The 20,799-nt window shown below is 43.2% G+C and overlaps 1 long non-coding RNA gene, 1 other non-coding gene and 1 pseudogene across 2 annotated transcripts; 2 read left to right on the forward strand and 1 right to left on the reverse strand.

Moving 5' to 3' along the window:
• Window positions 1-447: 447 nt before the first annotated feature.
• LOC120052433 lies at window positions 448-14,406 on the forward strand (annotated as a pseudogene).
• Window positions 9,986-10,054, forward strand: LOC120053079. Its single transcript, XR_005477444.1, has one exon. It is a non-coding gene; the product is annotated as a small nucleolar RNA SNORD37 (small nucleolar RNA).
• A 2,464-nt stretch (window positions 14,407-16,870) lies between the features above and the next one.
• On the reverse strand, window positions 16,871-18,171 carry LOC120052434. The gene is made up of 3 exons (XR_005477374.1): window positions 17,566-18,171; window positions 17,405-17,472; window positions 16,871-17,208 (listed from the first exon to the last, which is right to left on the reverse strand). It is a non-coding gene; the product is annotated as an uncharacterized LOC120052434 (long non-coding RNA).
• Window positions 18,172-20,799: the final 2,628 nt, after the last annotated feature.

Below are 20,799 nucleotides of genomic sequence, written 5' to 3' on the forward strand. Positions count from 1 at the left end.
ATATTGCTAAAGTAACTGTGGTTCAACAATTTCTGAAGTTCTGACTACAGGGTCAGGTCAGGTCGTAGCCCAACCATCCGTCAGATGGCACTGTTATTCGTTTCACGTCATAAACGGCTGGTTGGGCTAGTCAGGTAGGCGGACTGCGGAGGGAAGATGTGTGCAGTGAAACGTCTATTGTTGTACCTGGGTGTGGCGCGTAAGGAACCCTCTAGCGATTACTGTTTAACGTTAATTCAGCCTAATTTCGTAGAAGTATAATTATTCGTCAATGCTTGTAGGCCATTGCCCACCAGTGTAGAATGCTACACATGGTCCTCAGAGAAAGCGTTTGTTTCTTCTGTCACAAAATGACAAATCAACGCATCTCTCCGTCTCAGTAGACTGCGTGTCAAGACTGCGTCCTTACGCAGCACGTGAACAGTATAAAACCGTGCCTGTTGACGTAATCACTCTCTTCCCTGCCTATGCCCTCGTGAGGTGGGCAGTGTAAAATTTCGTGACTCTTTTTCCACGAAGTGAATCCATAACCATCCGTCAAAATGGTGAGTTGGATAAGTATTTTCGGAATAGTAATATCGTGTAATCATGTGTTCTGCTACTTCAGTCATAACTTTAAAGTGTAAAATGCCTGACACTAAGAAGATAGATGGTATGTGGTTACTTGGGCTTTGAACAAAATGGCACCCAATTTGTGTGAACAGACCTCTTCTTTCTGCACAGTAGTGCAGACACCCAAATGGCCCCAACTATGCCAGTTTCCTCCTGTTTGATAATGCCCCATGCCAGAGGCCACCTGTATCTGTAATGTCCTTAAAACGAGGTTCTAGCATGAAGCTACGTGTTGAAGTGCCGGTCAGTGGCTCTGATCCCTTAGCTGTCGATTGTCATGTCTTGCACGTCTAGAATTGGTCCCATATCCAGTGACGCAAACGTTAAGAACTAACGCTGTCTGTGTTATGTTTACAAATTGTTTGTCCTAGGTTTGCTTGTTAACTGGCCAAAGTTAATAAACTAACGCTATGTTCAAATACTGGCGTGTGCAGGATGCCGACATGTCATAAAAGCTACGTTAGCTGTGTATGCTGCGCTGTCTGAAAGCGTTGTCTCGGCAATAATTAGTTTTATATATTTTTTATAACCTGTATTTAACTAGGCAAGTCAGTTTAAGAACACATTCTTATTTACAATGACGGTCTACCTTTCATGGCTATACTCTCAAGTTTAAATCTGTTCGGTTTACTATTCAGAAACAGCTGGTGTTTTAGTCTATATAACTCGCTATCCTGCTACTTGGTGGGATTAAATGGCAGCCAGGTGTAATAAACTGACGTTTATATTTTTCTGCCGATTGCATCGAGGCCTATTTTTGTCTGATCGTTCACCGGTTACGTAGATTTCTAAGGTTAGGTATAAACTGGGTCGTCGAGCCCTGAATGCTGATTGGCTGACAGCCGTGGTATATCAACAGATTGGGGGTACTCAATTGTCATACTTGTGTGAAAGTAAAGATACCTTGTAAAATGGCTAAAGTTAAAGTAACCCAGTAAAATACTACTTGAGAACGTCTAAAGGTATCAGATTTTAAATGTACTTAAGTACAGTGGTGGAAGAAATAATAAATTGTAGTACTTGAGGGAAAGTAAATGCTATACATCAATTTGCTTATATTTAGCAAACCAGAAGGCACAATTCTTTCTTTTTTGGCCGCCAGGGGCACACTCAACACTCAGACATAATTTACAAAGGCAGCATTTCTGTTTAGTGAGTCCACCAGATGTGATGCAGTAGGGATGACCAGGGACATTATCTTAATACGTGTATGAATTAGACCTTTTTCCTGTACTGCTAAGCATTCAAATTGTGACTAGTACTTTTTGGTGTCAGGTAAAATATATGGAGTAAAAAGTACATTAATTTCATTAGGCATGAAGTAGTACAAAATATAAATGGTAAAGTACAGATGCCCCAAAAAACTACTTAAGTAGTACTTTAAAGCATTTTTACTTAGGTACTTTACACCACTATATATCAGACCGTATACCACGGGTATGACTAAACATTTATTTTACTGGTATAATTATATTGGTTACCTCAGGGTTTGTGATATGGCCAATATACCGCGGCTATGGGCTGTGTCCAGGCGCTCTGCGTTTCGTCATGCATAAGAACAGCCCATAGCTGTGGTATATGCCATATACCACACCACCTCAGGCCTAATTGCTTAATTAACTTAGTAGCAAACTCGAGAGCCAACTTTTGTGATGGCTAGTCTAATTTTCCACCGGGTGCTCTTGGCCAACCAACACGCACCATTTACTGCAGTTTACTGTTTTTTGGTTGCCTAGCATTGAACAATTTAAAGCATGAAGTTGGCTAATAAAGTTCTGTCAGCTAACCGAGCAGGTGAGTATGCTCGTGAGTATGCTCGTGACTGTCTGCGTGCCCGGTCCCCAATGACGCACTGAAAGCGGATGCATATCTGTTCTAATGGTACTACATTCCACGGTTTATAGCAATGCAGAATCAGCCATTCTCATACCTTTTGTTAGACCTCCCTACATAATGAGTTTATACAATGGGTGGGTCTAATCCTGAATGCTGATTGGTTAAAACCACATTGCAGCTGGTGTCTATTCCACAAGTTACCACCTGCTAAATCAATGACTTTAAAAAGGCCTATTTACTGTTCCATATCAGCCCAGCCAGGCAATTTATAAACATGATCTCCACTATAAAAAGCATCTAGACATTCTCATATTTCTTTTGGACTAAATTTTGTTTTCAAATACGGAAATTTGTATAAACCTGTTTCAATATTCAAATTTGATCTCCAGGTGTCCCATAGTAATGAACGTGTTGGGATGAGACAGGCAGCGTTTCCCAGCCAGTCGAAATCATGAATCAGCTGGCATCCTTTTTATGGAAATATACCCAAAAAAAAGTCATTTGAAAAAAGATGAAACGAAATTAAGGGCAGCTAGTTTGCACTCTTTCCAGCTTGTTTGAAGTGATTGTTAGCTGTGTTGACTAGCTTTTCTGAACAGCAGTGTCCTGATGAGAGCACATTTTCTATGCCAGGTTAAATCACGCCTCATTAGCTCATTGTTATGGATGTGTCCAAATAAATGTCACTAGAAAGCCGCTTAAACTCCTGAGTGCCGCAGCGGTCTAAGGCACTGCATCTCAGTACTAGAGCCGTCACTACAGACACCCTGGTTCGAATCCAGGCTGTATCACAACCTACCGTGATTGGGAGTCATAGGGCGGCGCACAATTGGCCCCGCGTCATCCGGGTTTGGCCTGTGTAGGCCGTCATTGTAAATAATAATTTGTTCTTATGGCCTTGCCTAGTTAAATAAAATAAAAGCCAGCTTGGGTAGCAACCCTAGATTTGTGTTGGGACTATCTTGTGGAAGGATGCAATGGGGATGAATAAATTCATGAAAATAATATTTATGAAAACAAGGCAATCGTTATTTGAATGTTGGTAACCCGTTGTAATAAAGTGCTAATGCCCTCGAAGCCATTGTTTGGATGATATATTGGCACGGTTTGCTGGTTTATCCTCAACACTGGCTTTTTGGGCATTGTCGCTTTTCTAATACTGTCAATTCCCGACGCTAGGAGAGCTGGACGATGGCGTCAGTGTGGCCATGTAAATAAGTAATAAGGCTGAGACTGCCAGAGCTGATTATACTAAATATTTATTAATGTGGGAGAACAGGGGAGACTGCTTCTATACTAGTGGGCGTTATGAAGAGAAATACGTATCGCAATAAACTGCCTCAATTCTATCGACTGATAAGTTTACAACATGTGCACCAGTTTAATTTTATTTGTTATCCTTTAAACTACTCGTTTCATGGTTGTAGTAGGGCTGGTTGACGTGGCCTAATTTTTATTTTTTTAAATTTGAAAAGTATTCAGACCCCTTGGCTTTTTACACATTTTGTTAGCTTTATTCTAAAATTGATTCAATTCCCCATAATGACAAAGCAAAAACATTTTTTTTTACAATTTAGTAAATTATATCACAAGTATTCAAACTCTGTACAAAGTACTTTGTTGAAGCACCTTTGACAGTGATTACGGCCTCGAGTCTTCTTGGGTATGACGCTATAAGCTTGGCACAGTTGTATTTGGAGAGTTTCTCCCATTCTTCTCTGCAGATCCTTTCAAGCTCTGTCAGGTTGGATTGGGAGCGTCGCTGCACAGCTATGTTCAGGTCTCTCCAGAGATGTTAGATCAAGTTCAAGTCTGGGCTCTGGCTGGGCCACTCAAGAACATTCAGAGACTTGTCCCGAAGCCACTCCTGCATTGTCTTTGCTGTGTGCTTAGGGTCGTTGTCCTGTTGGAAGGTGAACATTCGCCCCCAGTCTGAGGTCCTGAGCACTCTGGAGCAGCTTTTCATAAAGGATCTCTGTACTTTGCTCCGTTCATCTTTCCCTCGATCCTGACTAGTCTCCCAGTCCCTCCTGCTGAAGAACATCCCCACAGCATGATGGTGCCACCACCATGCTTCGCTGTAGGGATGGTGCAAGGTTTCCTCCAGATGTGACGCTTGGCATTCAGGCCAAAGAGTTCAATCTTGGTTTCATTAGACCATAGAATCTTGTTTCTCGTAGTCTGAGAGTCCTTGGTGCCTTTTGGCAAACTCCAAGCGGGCTGTCATGTGCCTTTTACTGAGTGGCTTATGTCTGGCCACTCTACAATAAAGGCCTGTTTGGTGGAGTGCTGCAGAAATGGTTGTTCTTCTGGGAGGTTCTACGATCTCCAGAGTAACTCTGGAGACCATTGGGTTCTCCCACGATTGCTCAGTTTGGCTGTGTGGCTAGCTTTAGGAAGGATGATGGCGGTCACTGTTCTTGGACCTTCAATGCTGCAGAATATTTTGTGTACACTTCCCCAGATCTGTTCCCGGACACAATTCTGTCTCTGAACTCTACGGATAATTCCTTTGACCTCCATGGTTTGGTTTTTGCTCTGACATGCACTGTCAACTGTGGGACCTCATAGTGTGTGTGCCTTTCCAAATCATGTCCAATCAACTGAATTTACCCCAGGTGGACTCTAATCAAGTTGTAGAAACATCTAGTGGATGATCAATGGAAACAGGATGCATCTGGTTTGAATACTTATTTACAGAAGATATTTCTGTTTTTATTTATTTGCGTGTAGATATGGGGGGATGTTATCAATTTTAGAATAAGGCTATAACTTAATGTGGGAAAAGTCAAGGTCTGAATACTTGCACAGTAGATATCTTTGTTTTTTTTACCATTCTATAAATACGCTTTGTTGCAATACACTGCATTTCAAAAAGTCTGGGAAAATGTAATGAATTCAGGACAAAAAAATTATACCTAGGCTAAATAGAAGGCTAACCATAACTCACGAATTTATTTTTTTCAAAATATTTTAACCTGCTTTTTTTGTCATCTCTAATCTGGCTTTCAAGTCTGTGAAAATGTCCTTTTTGGTACAAATTTAACCAGAACGATGTACATCCATTACTAATGACCAACGTCTGGTAGCAGGCAATATAGAAAATTAACACCGGTCTCATAAACACTCAAGCACAAGCCCACCTTGCTATTGAGTAACACCTAATCTTTATATTTAAAGTCTAGCCAACTTGGATCCATTTGCTTGCTAATAAGGTATAACAGTTGAACTGTTATGAATACACTCGCCTGTCCTTCTACTAGGCTATATGGAATTGTTTTACGGTCATACCAAGGATAATTTTGCAATTTGACATATCAAACGAATTGGAAAAAATATTTTTGGCCTCACTGTTATTAGCCTATACAAGTTAATTGAATAACAGATTCACTACATGAAAGAACAGCCCCCCCCCAAAAAAAATCTAAAGGAAGTTTGTTCTGGGGTGTCTCCTATATCTGAGAGCTATATTAACCCCTTTTTGTCAGTAAACAGTCTCCATATATATTTCCATTAAAAAAAACAGCTGGTACCGGGAACCTTCAGACGAGTCGTCAGACCTGTGGGTGTCCTGTTGCAAAACAACCGTGTTCGTTGAGCTTCTCATCTTTACACAGAAGGATCATGTTTAGTGTGTAGTCTGACCGGTTTGGACGCTACAGACAGAAGTTGGAAGATTGGCTGTACCAACTTCAGACGTTTCCCAATACGCTTGTGGGGGTCATAATAGTTTTGTAGGCCAAACCGTTTGGACGCTACAGGCGATTTTGTTTGAAGATCGATTTTCAGGATGTCTCATGGTCTGTCAAACACCGCTCTAGCTCTTTCACCGCAGATGCGGAAGTGCTACATAGGCGGATCCAGTGGATTAAGACGCATCCAATGAAGAGAACTCTAGCTTAACTTCTCAGCGCTACGGATCCCTTTATTTCCTCAGGTTTTCGCCTGCAAAATCTGTTTTGTTATACTCAGACAATATTTTGACAGTTTTGGAAACTTTGGCGTGTTTTCTATCCTAATCTGTAAATTATATGCATATTCTACGATCTGGATCTGAGAAATAGTCCGTTTACCTTGGGAACGTTATTTATATACAAAAATATATATATTTTTAAATATATAAGAGGGAAAAAACAATTCTGGCCCCTAGCGTCAAGAAGTTAAAGGAAAAATATGCTCTTTTGTCTTTGTTGCTGTTTGGGGAAGGAGCAAAGGGGACGAGACAAAAGACAAACACTCATAAAAACAGAGAGGGAAATAAACCTTTGACTTTTGTGATACAGGCATTTGGAACATCGCGTAAAACGTACATTTGAATTAATTTTATATAGCCCAGCCCTAGGTTGTAGCCATCAATTGTATTAGCAAATTTCACATTTCCCTAGTGTAGGCTACTTGTCATAATGAGCGACGTTAGCAAAATGCCTGTGGTAAGTGATCGGTATGGTTGGTGTCTAATTTTCAGTTTATCGTCCCAGCTCTACATTAATAATCTCTCCCCCCCCCCTGTAGGTGAACTTTACCGTAGACCAAATCCGTGCCATCATGGACAAGAAGTCCAACATCCGTAACATGTCTGTGATTGCGCACGTCGACCATGGTAAGTCCACCCTGACAGACTCACTGGTGTCGAAGGCTGGTATCATCGCAGGATCCCGTGCCGGAGAGACCCGTTTCACCGACACACGAAAGGACGAGCAGGAGCGCTGCATTACCATCAAGTCAACGTGAGTGTCTTCTGGCCGATGGCGCATTAACATTTCTTCTGACTGGGCAGAAGTGGGAGAGGTTTTGGCTGGCCTTTGAGTGGACTTACACTTTCTTCCAATGCAGTGCCATCTCCATGTACTACGAACTCTCTGAGAACGACATGGCCTTCATCAAGCAATGCAAAGATGGCGTTGGGTTTCTCATCAACCTGATTGACTCTCCAGGCCACGTTGACTTCTCCTCTGAGGTCACAGCCGCGCTCCGTGTCACTGATGGAGCCCTGGTTGTTGTGGACTGCGTGTCAGGTAAGGACGACTTGCGCCCTAGTTATGTCGGACACAATCATGCTTTCATTTCTGTAAAAAATGATGGCATGTTCTATACTTTTTGTGAACAAGTATTTCTTTATTTTCAGACATGTCATACAGGATGTCATATTGATGCTAGGTTCCATGATTACGAGGTATATTATAAAAAGGAGTAGGAGTCAGTCAACAAACCAATCCATTTGTTCTCAACATTTTCCTAGCTCACTATCTGCTCTTGTCCGTCCCTGCCCAGGTGTGTGTGTGCAGACAGAGACCGTGCTCAGGCAGGCCATTGCTGAGCGTATCAAGCCTGTGCTGATGATGAACAAGATGGACCGGGCCCTGCTGGAGCTGCAGCTGGAGCCAGAAGATCTGTTCCAGACCTTCCAGCGCATCGTGGAGAATGTCAACGTGATCATTGCCACTTACGGAGAGGATGTGGTCCCATGGGCGCTATCATGGTACGCAACTTATGTTGGCTGTACAATGCCTTGTCAGAAATTGTTGACAATTCACCTGTGAAAATGTGGCGTTGTTCCAGTTCTGTTTTGCACCTAATGACAAAACTGCAGTTTACATGAATATTGGAAGTGTTTCTCTGGAAATAGAGTTCTAGTTTCGTGGCTTGGTATCAACCCTGCCCTAGTAGTAACAACTATTCTCTTACAGATTGACCCAGTCATTGGAACTGTTGGCTTTGGGTCGGGACTCCACGGATGGGCCTTTACACTGAAGCAGTTTGCTGAAATGTACGTGATGAAGTTTGCTGCCAAGGGTGATGCACAACTAGGACCTGCAGAGCGCTGCAAGAAGGTGGAGGACATGATGAAGAAGCTGTGGGGTGAAAGGTGAGGGACCAGTCACTGTCAACCTTGTAATCATCTGCCACATTTTCCTGAACTAGCTCCTGCCAGTTTGCCTGGTACATGTCAAGCCTTGTCCGTTTGCAATGTAGTTAACCTCTTTAGGGGGTGTGGGACGCTACCGTCCCACCTGGCCAACATCCAGTGAAATTGCGGAGCGCCAAATTCAAAAACAGAAATACTCATTATAAAAATTCATGAAACATACAAGTGGTATACATCGGTTTAAAGATTAACTTCTTGTTAATCCAACCATGGTGTCAGATTTCAAAAAGGCTTTACGGCGAAAGCAAACCATGCGATTATCTGAGAACAGCGCCCAGCAGACAAATCATTACAAACCGTTAGCAGCCAAGAAGAGGTGTAACAAAAGTAAGAAATAGCGTTAAAATTAATCGCTTACCTTTGATGATCTTCATATGGTTGCACTCCGAAGACTCCATGTTACACAATACATTTTTGTTTTGTTCGATAAAGTACCTCTTTATATTCAAAAACCTCGTTTTGTTCAGTAATACATTGGAACAAAGCGCAGTCACGACAGACGAAAAATCAATAAAGTACCCTCCCGGGTGGCGCAGTGGTCTAGGGCACTGCATCGCAGTGCTAGCTGCGCCACCAGAGTCTCTGGGTTCGCGCCCAGGCTCTGTCGCAGCCGGCCGCAACCGGGAGGTCCGTGGGACGACGCACAATTGGCATAGCGTCGTCCGGGTTAGGGAGGGTTTGGCCGGTAGGGATATCCTTGTCTCAGTATGTAAAAATGTAATAAAATGTATGCACTCTACTGTAAGTCGCTCTGGATAAGAGCGTCTGCTAAATGACTAAAATGTAAATGTAAGTACCATAAAAGTTCGTAAACATGTCAAACGATGTTTATAATCGATCCTCATGTTTTTGTCATAAATAATTGATCATATTTCAACCGGACAAGAGCTTCGTCAATAGAAAAGGAGAAACAAGAAAGGGGTGCCCCCGGTCATTCACTGGACTCATGTCTAGAAATTTCCACCGTCCACTCATTGAAAGTGCTGTTTCTCACCCATTTTTGAGTAAAAGCCTGAAACAATGCCTAAAGACTGGCCTTATGTTGTGGAAGGCATATAGATCGTGAACTGCGTCATAAGTCTTTGTATGGTGGATAGGCTTTCAATGGAAAAAAGACATTTCAAAATAATAGCACTTCCTGGATGGATTTTCCTCAGGTTTTCGCCTGCCATATCAGTTCTGTTATACTCACAGATGTTATTTTAACAGTTTTGAAAACGTTAGTGTTTTCTAACCAGATCTACCAATTATATGCATATCCTAGCTTCTGTACCTGAGTAGCAGGCAGATTACTTTGGGCACACTTTTCATCCAAAATTCTGAATGCTGCCCCCTACCCTAGTGAGGTAAAATGGTGATATTTTTTCCCCTTCAGGTTTTTCGACCCAGCCACTGGCAAGTTCAGCAAGTCTGCCAACGGACCTGATGGAAAGAAGCTCCCCCGTACCTTCTCTCAGCTCGTCCTAGACCCCATCTTCAAGGTGAGTGGAGACATGACTTTAACAATGTTTAGCATTAGGCCCGGTGAAAGGGAATACATACCAGCCATGTACCGATAAGGTCTGAACGGGAAAGTGCATTTCGTGTTGTGCCTTTTAGCGCTTTATGCCTATGAATGATGACTTAATACGTTCTTCACTTTGACCTGATTGTCCAGTGATGTTAAACTGCAGTCTGACACGTGGCAAAGGCAATTCTATAGTTACCTCTCTCCATATGAGCCATCTGTATTTTATTGTATGGTCCACCCATTTTACGTTTAACTGCCGTTTCTGCTATAGGTGTTTGACGCCATCATGAACTTCAAGAAGGAGGAGACGGCCAAGTTGATAGAGAAGCTGGACATCAAGCTGGACAATGAGGACAAGGAGGAGGAGGGCAAGCCCCTGCTGAAGGCTGTGATGCGTCGCTGGCTGCCAGCTGGAGAGGCCCTGCTCCAGATGATCACCATCCACCTGCCCTCCCCCGTCACGGCCCAGAAGTACCGGTGTGAGCTGCTCTATGAAGGACCTGGTGACGATGAAGCTGCCATGGGTAAGACTACAACCTCTCCTTTCCTTCATCTGGAAACATGGATAGTACCATATACTGGTCTGTTAACCCAACTGTCTCCTCTAAGGTATCAAGAACTGTGACCCCAAGGCTCCCTTGATGATGTACATCTCCAAGATGGTGCCCACTACCGACAAGGGTCGCTTCTACGCCTTTGGCCGAGTCTTCTCTGGCTGCGTGTCTTCCGGCCAAAAGGTGCGCATTATGGGACCCAACTTCACCCCTGGAAAGAAAGAGGACCTCTACCTCAAACCAATTCAGAGGTTGGTACTCTGGAAAGCTACACTTCAAATGTTTACTTATGTGTACTTTGTAATTTGTGTCTTGCAATCCATGAAAAACATGTAAATCTGTGACCATACAGTAAGAACAAAGCGCATGCATGGGAGTAGCACATTCTAAATGCTGTATAAGCTCTTGACCAGTATTGAACAGTTGACTGACTCTCCCCTGTTCCTCATTAGGACCATTCTGATGATGGGACGTTACATTGAGCCGATCGAGGACGTGCCATGCGGGAACATTGTTGGTCTGGTTGGAGTAGACCAGTACCTGGTGAAGACCGGGACCATCACTACCTTCGAGCAGGCCCACAACATGAGGGTGATGAAGTTCAGCGTCAGCCCTGTGGTGAGAGTGGCTGTGGAGGCCAAGAACCCTGCTGACCTGCCTAAGCTGGTGGAAGGCCTGAAGCGTCTAGCCAAGTCTGACCCCATGGTGCAGTGTATCATCGAGGAGTCTGGAGAGCACATTATCGCTGGAGCCGGTGAGCTGCATCTGGAGATCTGCCTCAAGGATCTGGAGGAGGACCATGCCTGCATTCCACTGAAGGTACACTAGTCCTCCGTGCCTTGTTACATGTAGGGCTTTCACATGATCCCTTCTAAAATCAGCAAAAAAAAGAAACAGGACCCTGTCTTTCAAAGATAATTTGTAAATATCCAAATAACTTCACAGATCTTCATTGTAAATGGTTTAAACACTTTCCCATGCTTGTTCAACGAACCATAAACAATTAATTAACATGAAACTGTGGAACGGTCATTAAGACACTATCAGCTTAGACAGTAGGTAATTAAGATCAGTTATGAAATCTTAGGACACTAAAGAGGCCTTTCTACTGACTCTGAGAAACAAAGAAAGATGCCCAGGGTCCCTGCTCATCTGCATGAACGTGCCTTAGGCTTGCTGCAAGGAGGCATGAGGACTGCAGATGTGGCCAGGGCAATAAATTGCAATGTCCATACTGTGAGACAACTAAGACAGAGCTGCAGGGAGACAGGATGGACAGCTGATCATCCTCGCAGTGGCAGACAACGTGTAACAGAACACCTGCACAGGATCTGTACATCTGAACATCGCACCTGCTGGACAGGTACAGGATGGCAGCAACAACTGAGTTACACCAGGAACTCACAATCCCTCCATCAGTGCCCAGACTGTCCGCAATAGGCTGAGAGAGGCTGGACAGGGCTTGTAAGGCAGGTCCTAACCAGACATCACCGGCAACAATGTCGCCTATAGGCACAAACCCACCGTCGCTGGACCAGACAGGACTGGCAAAAGGTGCTCTTCACTGACGAGTCGCGGTTTTGTCTCGCCAGGCGTGATGATCGGAATCACGTTTATCGTCGAAGGAATGGGCCTTACACCGAGGCCTGTACTCTGGAGCGGGATCGATTTGGAGGTGGAGGGTCCATCATGGTCTGGGGCGGTGTGTCACAGCATCATTGGACTGAGCTTGTTGTCATTGCAGGCAATCTCAACGATGTGCGTTACAGGGAAGACATCCTCCTCCCTCATGTGGTACCCTTCCTGCAGGCTCATCCTGACATGACCCTCCAGCATGACAATGCCACAGCCATACTGCTTGTTCTGTGTGATTTTCTGCAATGCAGATATGTCAGTGTTCTGCCATGGCCAGTGAAGAGCCCGGATCTCAATCCCATTGAGCACGTCTGGGACCTGTTAGATCGGAGGATGAGGGCTAGGGCCATTCCCCCCCCCCCCCACAGAAATGTCCGGGAACTTGCAGGTGCCTTGGTGGAAGAGTGGGGTAACATCTCACAGCAAATCTGGTGCAGTCCATGAAGAGGAGATGCACTGCAGTACTTAATGCAGCTGGTGGCCACACCAGATACCGACTGTTTTGATTTTGACTTGATTATTCCATTTATGTTAGTCACATGTCTGTGGAACTTGTTCAGTTTGTGTCAGTTTAATCTTGTTATGGTCATACAAATATTTACACGTTTGCTGAAAATAAACGCTGTTGCAAGTGAGGACGTTTCTTTTTTTGCTGAGTTTACAATGGCGTTACGTTACAGGCAGTGTTATCCTACTGATGTATTTAATAATTAAACACCCCCTCCACTCTCCCACATAGAAATCCGACCCGTGGTTTCCTACAGGGAGACTGTGTCTGAGGAGTCTGACCAGATGTGCCTGTCCAAGTCCCCCAACAAACACAACCGTCTGTACATGAAAGCCCGTCCCTTCCCTGACGGCCTGGCTGAGGACATCGAGAAGGGTGACGTCAGCGCCAGACAGGAACTGAAGGTCCGTGCCCGTTTCCTGGCCGACAAGTACGAGTGGGATGTGTCTGAGGCCCGTAAGATCTGGTGCTTCGGCCCCGACGGTACCGGCCCCAACCTGCTGATGGACGTGACCAAGGGAGTCCAGTACCTGAACGAGATCAAGGACAGCGTGGTGGCTGGCTTCCAGTGGGCTGTCAAGGAGGTAAGCAAGACTTATGGATGTAATTTTTCCTACTTAGTTGGTCACTTTAAAACAAGCATACCATCTTTCAGAGGCACAATTCTGTGTTGGGGAATACGCCATGGGTAGTGTTCTGAGAATGTAGATTTGTCACGCAAACTGAAGTGCTTGATTTAATACCTTAAACATTACTATTTTGTTTCCAGGGTGCCCTGTGCGAGGAGAATATGCGTGCTGTCCGCTTTGACGTCCACGATGTGACCCTCCACACAGATGCTATCCACCGGGGTGGTGGTCAGATCATTCCCACAGCCCGGAGAGTGCTGTACGCATGCCAGCTTACAGCCCAGCCGAGACTCATGGAGCCTGTCTACCTGGTGGAGATTCAGGTATGCCTACAATTGACATTTAAAATGTGTCATTAAGTGTTTGGTTTCAACAAGGACTATGAAATCATGCACCACACTGAACAAGTGATGGCTAAATCCATAAAACACAATACCTGACTAGAAGTGAGCTCATCTCCAGGATAATGGAAGTTGACTAGAAAAATGCTACATCCTTGAACAGCATAGCTTTCTTGTACAGGTTGGCGTTAACCATCGAATTCAATGGTGTTAACCTTGTTTCCCCCTCTCCCTGCAGTGTCCTGAGCAGGTGCTGGGAGGCATCTACGGTGTGCTGAACAGGAAGCGCGGTCACGTGTTCGAGGAGTCCCAGGTCATGGGGACCCCCATGTTCATCGTCAAGGCTTACCTGCCTGTCAACGAGTCGTTCGGTGAGTGACCCACCAAGTGCAGTTCACTTTCCCTTGTCTGATATGCACTAATCAGGGCTAGACAATTCCCTGAGTTGTAGGAAATGTATAAAACAAATTGATATATGCTAATACCTGTGTTCCTTCTCCAGGTTTCACAGCAGACCTGCGTTCCAACACCGGTGGCCAGGCCTTCCCCCAGTGTGTGTTTGACCACTGGCAGATCCTCCAGGGAGATCCCCAGGACACATCCACCAAGATCTCCCAGATTGTGGCTGACACACGTAAACGCAAGGGGCTCAAGGAGGGAATTCCTGCATTGGATAACTACCTGGACAAATTGTAAAAGGCTACCCTCTCATTCCCCCCCACCCCAACACTGAGACCAGAACTGTACAGATCACCATGGGCACAAACATTTTCCATAAGGAAAGCAAAGACCTTATCAAGAGAAACAATTAGGAAGAATTGTAAACATAAATTAAATAAAAATTGAAAACATAAACGGTGGTTCGACATTCTTTGGAGAGTGTGGTGAGAACGGAAATTTGTGTGCGGACTGCCGTTAGGATCACCGGTAACACAGGTGGATTAATATATGTACATTTCATACACTGAGTATACAAAACATGAAGAACACCCACTCTTTCCATGACTCGGACCAGGTGAAAACTATGATCCCTTATTGATGTCACTTAATAATCCACTTAAATTTGGGCTCCCGAGTGGCGCAGCGGTCTAAGGCACTGCATCTCAGTGCTAGAGGCGTCACTACAGACCCTGGTTCCATTCCAGGCTGTATCACAACCGGCCGTGATTGGGAGTCTCATAGGGCTGTGCACAATTTGCCAGGTAGGCCATCATTGTAAATAAGAATTTGTTAACTGACTTGCCTGGTTAAATAAAATTTGGTGTAGATGAATGGGGAGGAGACTGGTTAAAGAATAATTTTTAAGTCTTGAGACATTGTATGGGTAAGACAAAATATATAACTGCCTTCGAATGGAGTGTGGTAGTTCCAGGTGCACTGGTTTGTATCAAGAATTGCAGCGCTGCTGGGTTTTTCCATAAGTTACGTGTGTATCAAGAATGGTCCACCATCTAAAGGACATCAGCCAACTTGAAACAACTGTGGAAGTGTTTATCCACATGGACCAGCATCCCTGTGGAACGCTTTCCACATCTTGTAGTCATTCCCTGATAATTGAGTGTTCTGAAGGTGTGGGGTGCACAACTCAATTAGGAAGACGTTCCTAAATATTTGGTATACTACACTGAACAAAAATATAAAAGCAACATACAACAACATATTTTACTGAGTTATAGTTCATATAATGAAATCGGTCAACTTTAAATAAATTAATTAGTCCTTAACCTATGGATTTCACATGACTGGGAATACCGATATGGATCTGTCGGTCACAGATGCCTTTATTTATTTTTTTACAGGTAAGCGAGTGGATCAAAAAACAAGTCTGTATCTGGTGTGCCCATTTGCCTCATGCAGCTTGACATCTCAATCATGGACACTCTTAATAATGACAGTTGCTTCGCGTGATGAATTGTCTCTACCTTGCCTTTGTGCTGTTTGCCCAATATTTGTACCATATTTGCATGTGCTGTTTCTACCATGTGTTGTCTTAAGTCTCTTATGTCGTTTTGTTGTGATGTGTGTTTTGTCCTATATATAAATGTTTTTATTTTCCTATGCATAGACATGCTCTGTTTTCAGAACCAGGGACCGCGTCCCTAGAAACCAAGGTTCTGGAACGATCAGCCAGTGCTTGAGTAGTTTTGCTTTACATGGCAGTCAGTATGAATATAACTAACGGCCAGAGAACGCCTAAAATATCACTTAACAATCAGTGTTAGTGACTGTGGCATCACGTTTTGTAGAAAAAATGGTTTGGTCAATCTTAATTTGTAATGCTCGTAACCCGTTGTCTAAAAGCAATAATACTGGGTGTTTATCGAAATGCATACTACCTGCTCGAGGCACGCAAATTGGGGCACGGGAGGATTAGAGTATGCGAAACGGAGCACAAGAGGGCACTAATCGAATGTGTACTCAGTTTGTACATATTTTCAAGCATGCATCGATGCAAGCTTCAACGGAAAGTATACAAAGACATTTGACACAACCATGTAAAAGATGCAAAAGTTCACCGAAGTAAAGACAATTTCAAGTTTGATATTCGATGGATATTCACGCTTTCAAACCACTTGAGCCACAGACTCCAAATAAGTGTCATGATGTTGGAAAAATTGCGCACAACATTGCATAGGTCTTATTTTCACCATTTTAGACATTAATTCGCTTTCCAAAGCTAAGAAACATGTGGAAATGTGAGTAGCGTTTTGTATTTCTGGTTGAATTAGTTAAGGAGCGTACAAACTCTTTTTACTTTACAATTTCAATAGCTCCTTGGTCATGTGACATGACTTGAAACAAGGTTCAGAATGTCCACTCAGTGGGCCTACACATTGCACACCCTTTAGTTTGTCTATTTTCATCTCACATGATTTTACATGAATTTTTCTAAATGTAAAATTTTAAGTTACTTGGTCATGTGACCTCATGTCTGCTGACTACCCTTCTATATTGCACACCCTTGTTTGTGTAATGTACATTTTTCATAGTTTCAAATTTGCAATAGCTCCTTGGTCATGTCAATTACACACCTAAGAAGCATGCAGTGGATATATACCCATATTGCATAACCTCTAGTCATGTATCTTCTATATTGTTGTACATTAATATTAGTTTGACAATTAGGGGGTTCAGTCCAGTGTTTACCCTTTTCTTTAATATTTGTCTTCAATAATTGGTAGTTTTAAGTACTTATTTTCCATGTTTTTTATTTTTCCACAGTATTTAACTGGTACACAGTAGGAGAGAGACATATCTCCTTTCGTTGTTAATATCAACCATAAAGGAAAAGGGCAAAGTATGAGAGTCATGCTATTATTTCTCCAAAACGGGGATGGAGAGTGAGCTAGTGAGGTAGGCTGCAGTGGGTTTGCTGGTCAATACATATACTGAACATGTAACCACAGTAATGGTGACCAGAAAATCAATGAATAAAAATGTAATATTGACAAATTAAACAATTTGTAGACCTTTAATCTTTTCCAACAGACAATTAACTTCAATTAAGTATGAAACAGTGTTAACTTTCTCTTTATCCCTGGTTGATGTACATTTCAGAGCCTCTTCAGTGTGGATGGGGTATAGCATACATTTTCAACAACAAAGACTGCACTTCCAGTTTGTGTTCTTTACTCTGTTGAACTCTTGTCTTCATTCCTAGTTACAGCACATGGAACCACCGTTGGCATGCCAAACATTCAATCAAAACAAAGTAACACGTTATAAATAATATCAAATATGAATGCAGTATGACGAATTACAAATTAGCCATCCATTGTGTTATATCATAAATTGTCTTACATGCCGTCACTGTTGTCAAAAGATTATAAACATGTTAAATAAAGTTACTAACCCAGTCTTTGGGCCACATCCAGGTTCTTTATCAGTGGCACACATGAAGCAGTTGTTGGCTTTGTTGAACTGTAAAATAATAGGCATGAACTGAACATATGGTTGTCCCACACAACTACATAAAAATAAAGAATTTACTTTGAATTAAATGTCATTACATACCATGCATTTTTAGTATATCCTCGGCCGTTTCTTTTCGCAGTTGCTCCATGTGTTTTTCAAAGTTCCATATCAATGTGGGAGGGGATGTTGGGGAAGTTCTGTGGACCTTCCTTGGCCATCTACACCAAAAAATAAAATAATTTTTGACCTAATTTTCACAACAGCTAACCATTCATTATTGAAAATGTAACTATCAAACCTGCATTACAAAGACCCCACAGCTGAAGGTGTCCTGCTGCATGGTGTGAGTTATTTTCCATGGCAGGATCTTCTCATTTTGAAGTATTCTGATTTGCCTATAACTAATGAATACCTGAGCCAAATTTGTATGCTTTTTTCCTTATTACTATAATCTAGTAGTAATTTATTAGTAGAGGTAATTTCCTTTATGCTCCATTCTACACACAGCCTAAATTATAGGCACTGAACCATTTACAGGACAATAATAAAAGTAGCATATAGGATCCAACCATATCACAGAGTGAATAAATGTAGAGCGTTTGTAGACTTTAAGAAAAAAATATGAAGTGACAGTTTCATCAGTACGTGCTTAAAGAAAGTCATATCACAAAGATCACAGATGACAGTGCCCACCAAATCTATGACAATAGAGAATGAATTGTAAGCACCAAAGTGTGTTTGTCAAAATAATATCTGAAAATGTCAGTTGTTGAACATAATACTTCTATTTGCAATAGCAATTTATGATATATGCAGTTGAGGAATATTCCATGTACCAACACTACATGTAGGACGGATATAAGACATTCCCACATACAGTATTTAAAAATATATATATTTCACCTTTATTCAACCAGGTAAGCCAGTTGAGAACAAGTTCTCATTTACAACTGCGACCTGGCCAAGATAAAGCAAAGCAGTGTGACACAAACAACAACACAGAGTTACACATGGAATAAACAAACGTACAGTCAATAACACAATACAAAAGTCTATATACAGTGTGTGCAAATGAAGTAAGATTAGGGAGGTAAGGCAATAAATAGGCCGTAGTGGTGAACTAATTACAATTTCGCAAATAAACACTGGAGTGAGATGTGCAGAAGATGAATGTGCAAGTAGAGATACTGTGGTGCAAAGGAGCAAAACATTTAAAATAAAATAAATACAGTATGGGGATGAGGTAGTTGGATGGGCTATTTACAGATGGGCTACGTACAGGTGCAATGATCTGTAAGCTGCTCTGATAGCTGATGCTTAAAGATAGTGAGAGATATGAGTCTCCAGCTTCAGTGATTTTTGAAATTTTTCCAGTCATTGGCAGCAGAGAATTGGAAGGAAAGGGGGCCAAAGGAGGAATTGGCTTTGGGGGTGACCAGTGAAATATACCTGCTGGAGCGTGTGCTACGGGTGGGTGCTGCTATGGTTACCAGTGAGCTGAGATAGGTGGGGCTTTACCTAGCAAGGACTTATAGATGACCTGGAGCCAGTGGGTTTGGCAACGAATATGAAGCGAGGGCCAGCCAACGAGAGCATACAGGTCGCAGTGGTGGGTAGTATATGGGGATTGGTGACGAAACGGATGGCACTGTGATAGACTGCATCCAATTTGCTGAGTAGAGTGTTGGAGGCTATTTTGTAAATGACATCGCCGAAGTCAAGGATCGGTAGGATAGTCAGTTTTACGAGGGTATGTTTGGCAGCATAAGTGAAGGATGCTTTGTTGCGAAATAGGAAGCCGATTCTAGATTTAATTTTGGATTGGAGATGCTTAATATGAGTCTGGAAGGAGAGTTTACAATCTAGCCAGACACCTAGGTATTTTTAGTTGTCCACATATTCTAAGTCAGAACCGTCCAGAGTAGTGATGCCAGGCGGGTGGGCAGATGCAGGCAGTGATCGGTTGAAGAGCATGCATTTAGTTTTACTTGCATTTAAGAGCAGTTGGAGGCCACGGAAGGAGAGTTGTATGGCATTGAAGCTCGTCTGGAGGTTAGTTAACACAGTGTCCAAAGAAGGGCCAGAAGTATACCAAATGGTGTTGTCTGCGTAGAGGTGGATCAGAGAATCACCAGCCGCAAGAGCGACATCATTGATGTATACAGAGAAAAGAGTCGGTCTGAGAATTGAACCCTGTGGCACCCCCATAGAGACTGGCAGAGATCCGGACAACAGGCCCTCCCATTTGACACTCTGAACTCTATCAGAGAAGTAGTTGGTGAACCAGGCGAGGCAGTCATTTGAGAAACCAAGGCTGTTGAGTCTGCCGATAAGAATGCGGTGATTGACAGAGTCGAAAGCCTTGGCCAAGTCGATGGATACGGCTGCACAGTATTGTCTTTTGTCGATGGCGATTATGATATTGTTTAGGACCATGAGCGTGGCTGAGGTGCACCCATGACCAGCTCGGAAACCAGATTGCATAGCGGAGAAGGTACGGTGGGATTCGAAATGGTCGGTGATCTGTTTGTTAACTTGGCTTTCGAAGACCTTAGAAAGGCAGGTTAGGATAGATATAGGTCTGTAACAGTTTGGGTCTAGAGTGTCTCCCCCTTTGAAGTGGGGGATGACCGCGGCAGCTTTCCATTCTTTGGGGATCTCAGACTATACGAAAGAGAGGTTGAACAGGCTAGTAATAGGGGTTGCAACAATTGCGGTGGATAATTTTAGAGAGGGTCCAGATTGTGCAGCTCTTTCAGAACATCAGCTATCTGGATTTGGGTGAAGGAGAAATGGGGGAGGCTTGGGCAAGTTGCTGTGGGGGGTGAAGAGCTGTTGACCGGAGTAGGGGTAGCCAGGTGGAAAGCAAGGCCAGCCGTAGAAAAATGCTTATTAAAATTCTCAATTATCGTGGATTTATCGGTGGTGAGAGTGTTTCCTAGCCTCAGAGCAGTGGGCAGCTGGGAGGAGGTGCTCTTATTCTCCATGGACTTTACAGTGTCCCAGAACTTTTGGGAGTTTGTGCTACAGAATGCAAATTTCTGTTTGAAAAAGCTTTCCTTTGCTTTCCTAACTGCCTGTGTATATTGGTTCCTAACTTCCCTGAAAAGTTGCATATCGCAGGGGCTATTCGATGCTAATGCAGTACGCCACAGGATGTTTTTGTGCTGGTCAAGGGCAGACAGGTCTGGAGTGAACCAAGGGCTATATCTGTTCCTGGTTCTACATTTTTGAATGGGGCATGCTTATTTAAGATGTTGAGGAAAGCACTTTTAAAGAATAACCAGGCATCCTCTACTGACGGAATGAGGTCAATATCTTTCCAGGATACCC

The sequence above is a fragment of the Salvelinus namaycush genome, chromosome 8 (genome assembly GCF_016432855.1).
Source record: "Salvelinus namaycush isolate Seneca chromosome 8, SaNama_1.0, whole genome shotgun sequence".
NCBI lineage: Eukaryota > Metazoa > Chordata > Actinopteri > Salmoniformes > Salmonidae > Salvelinus > Salvelinus namaycush.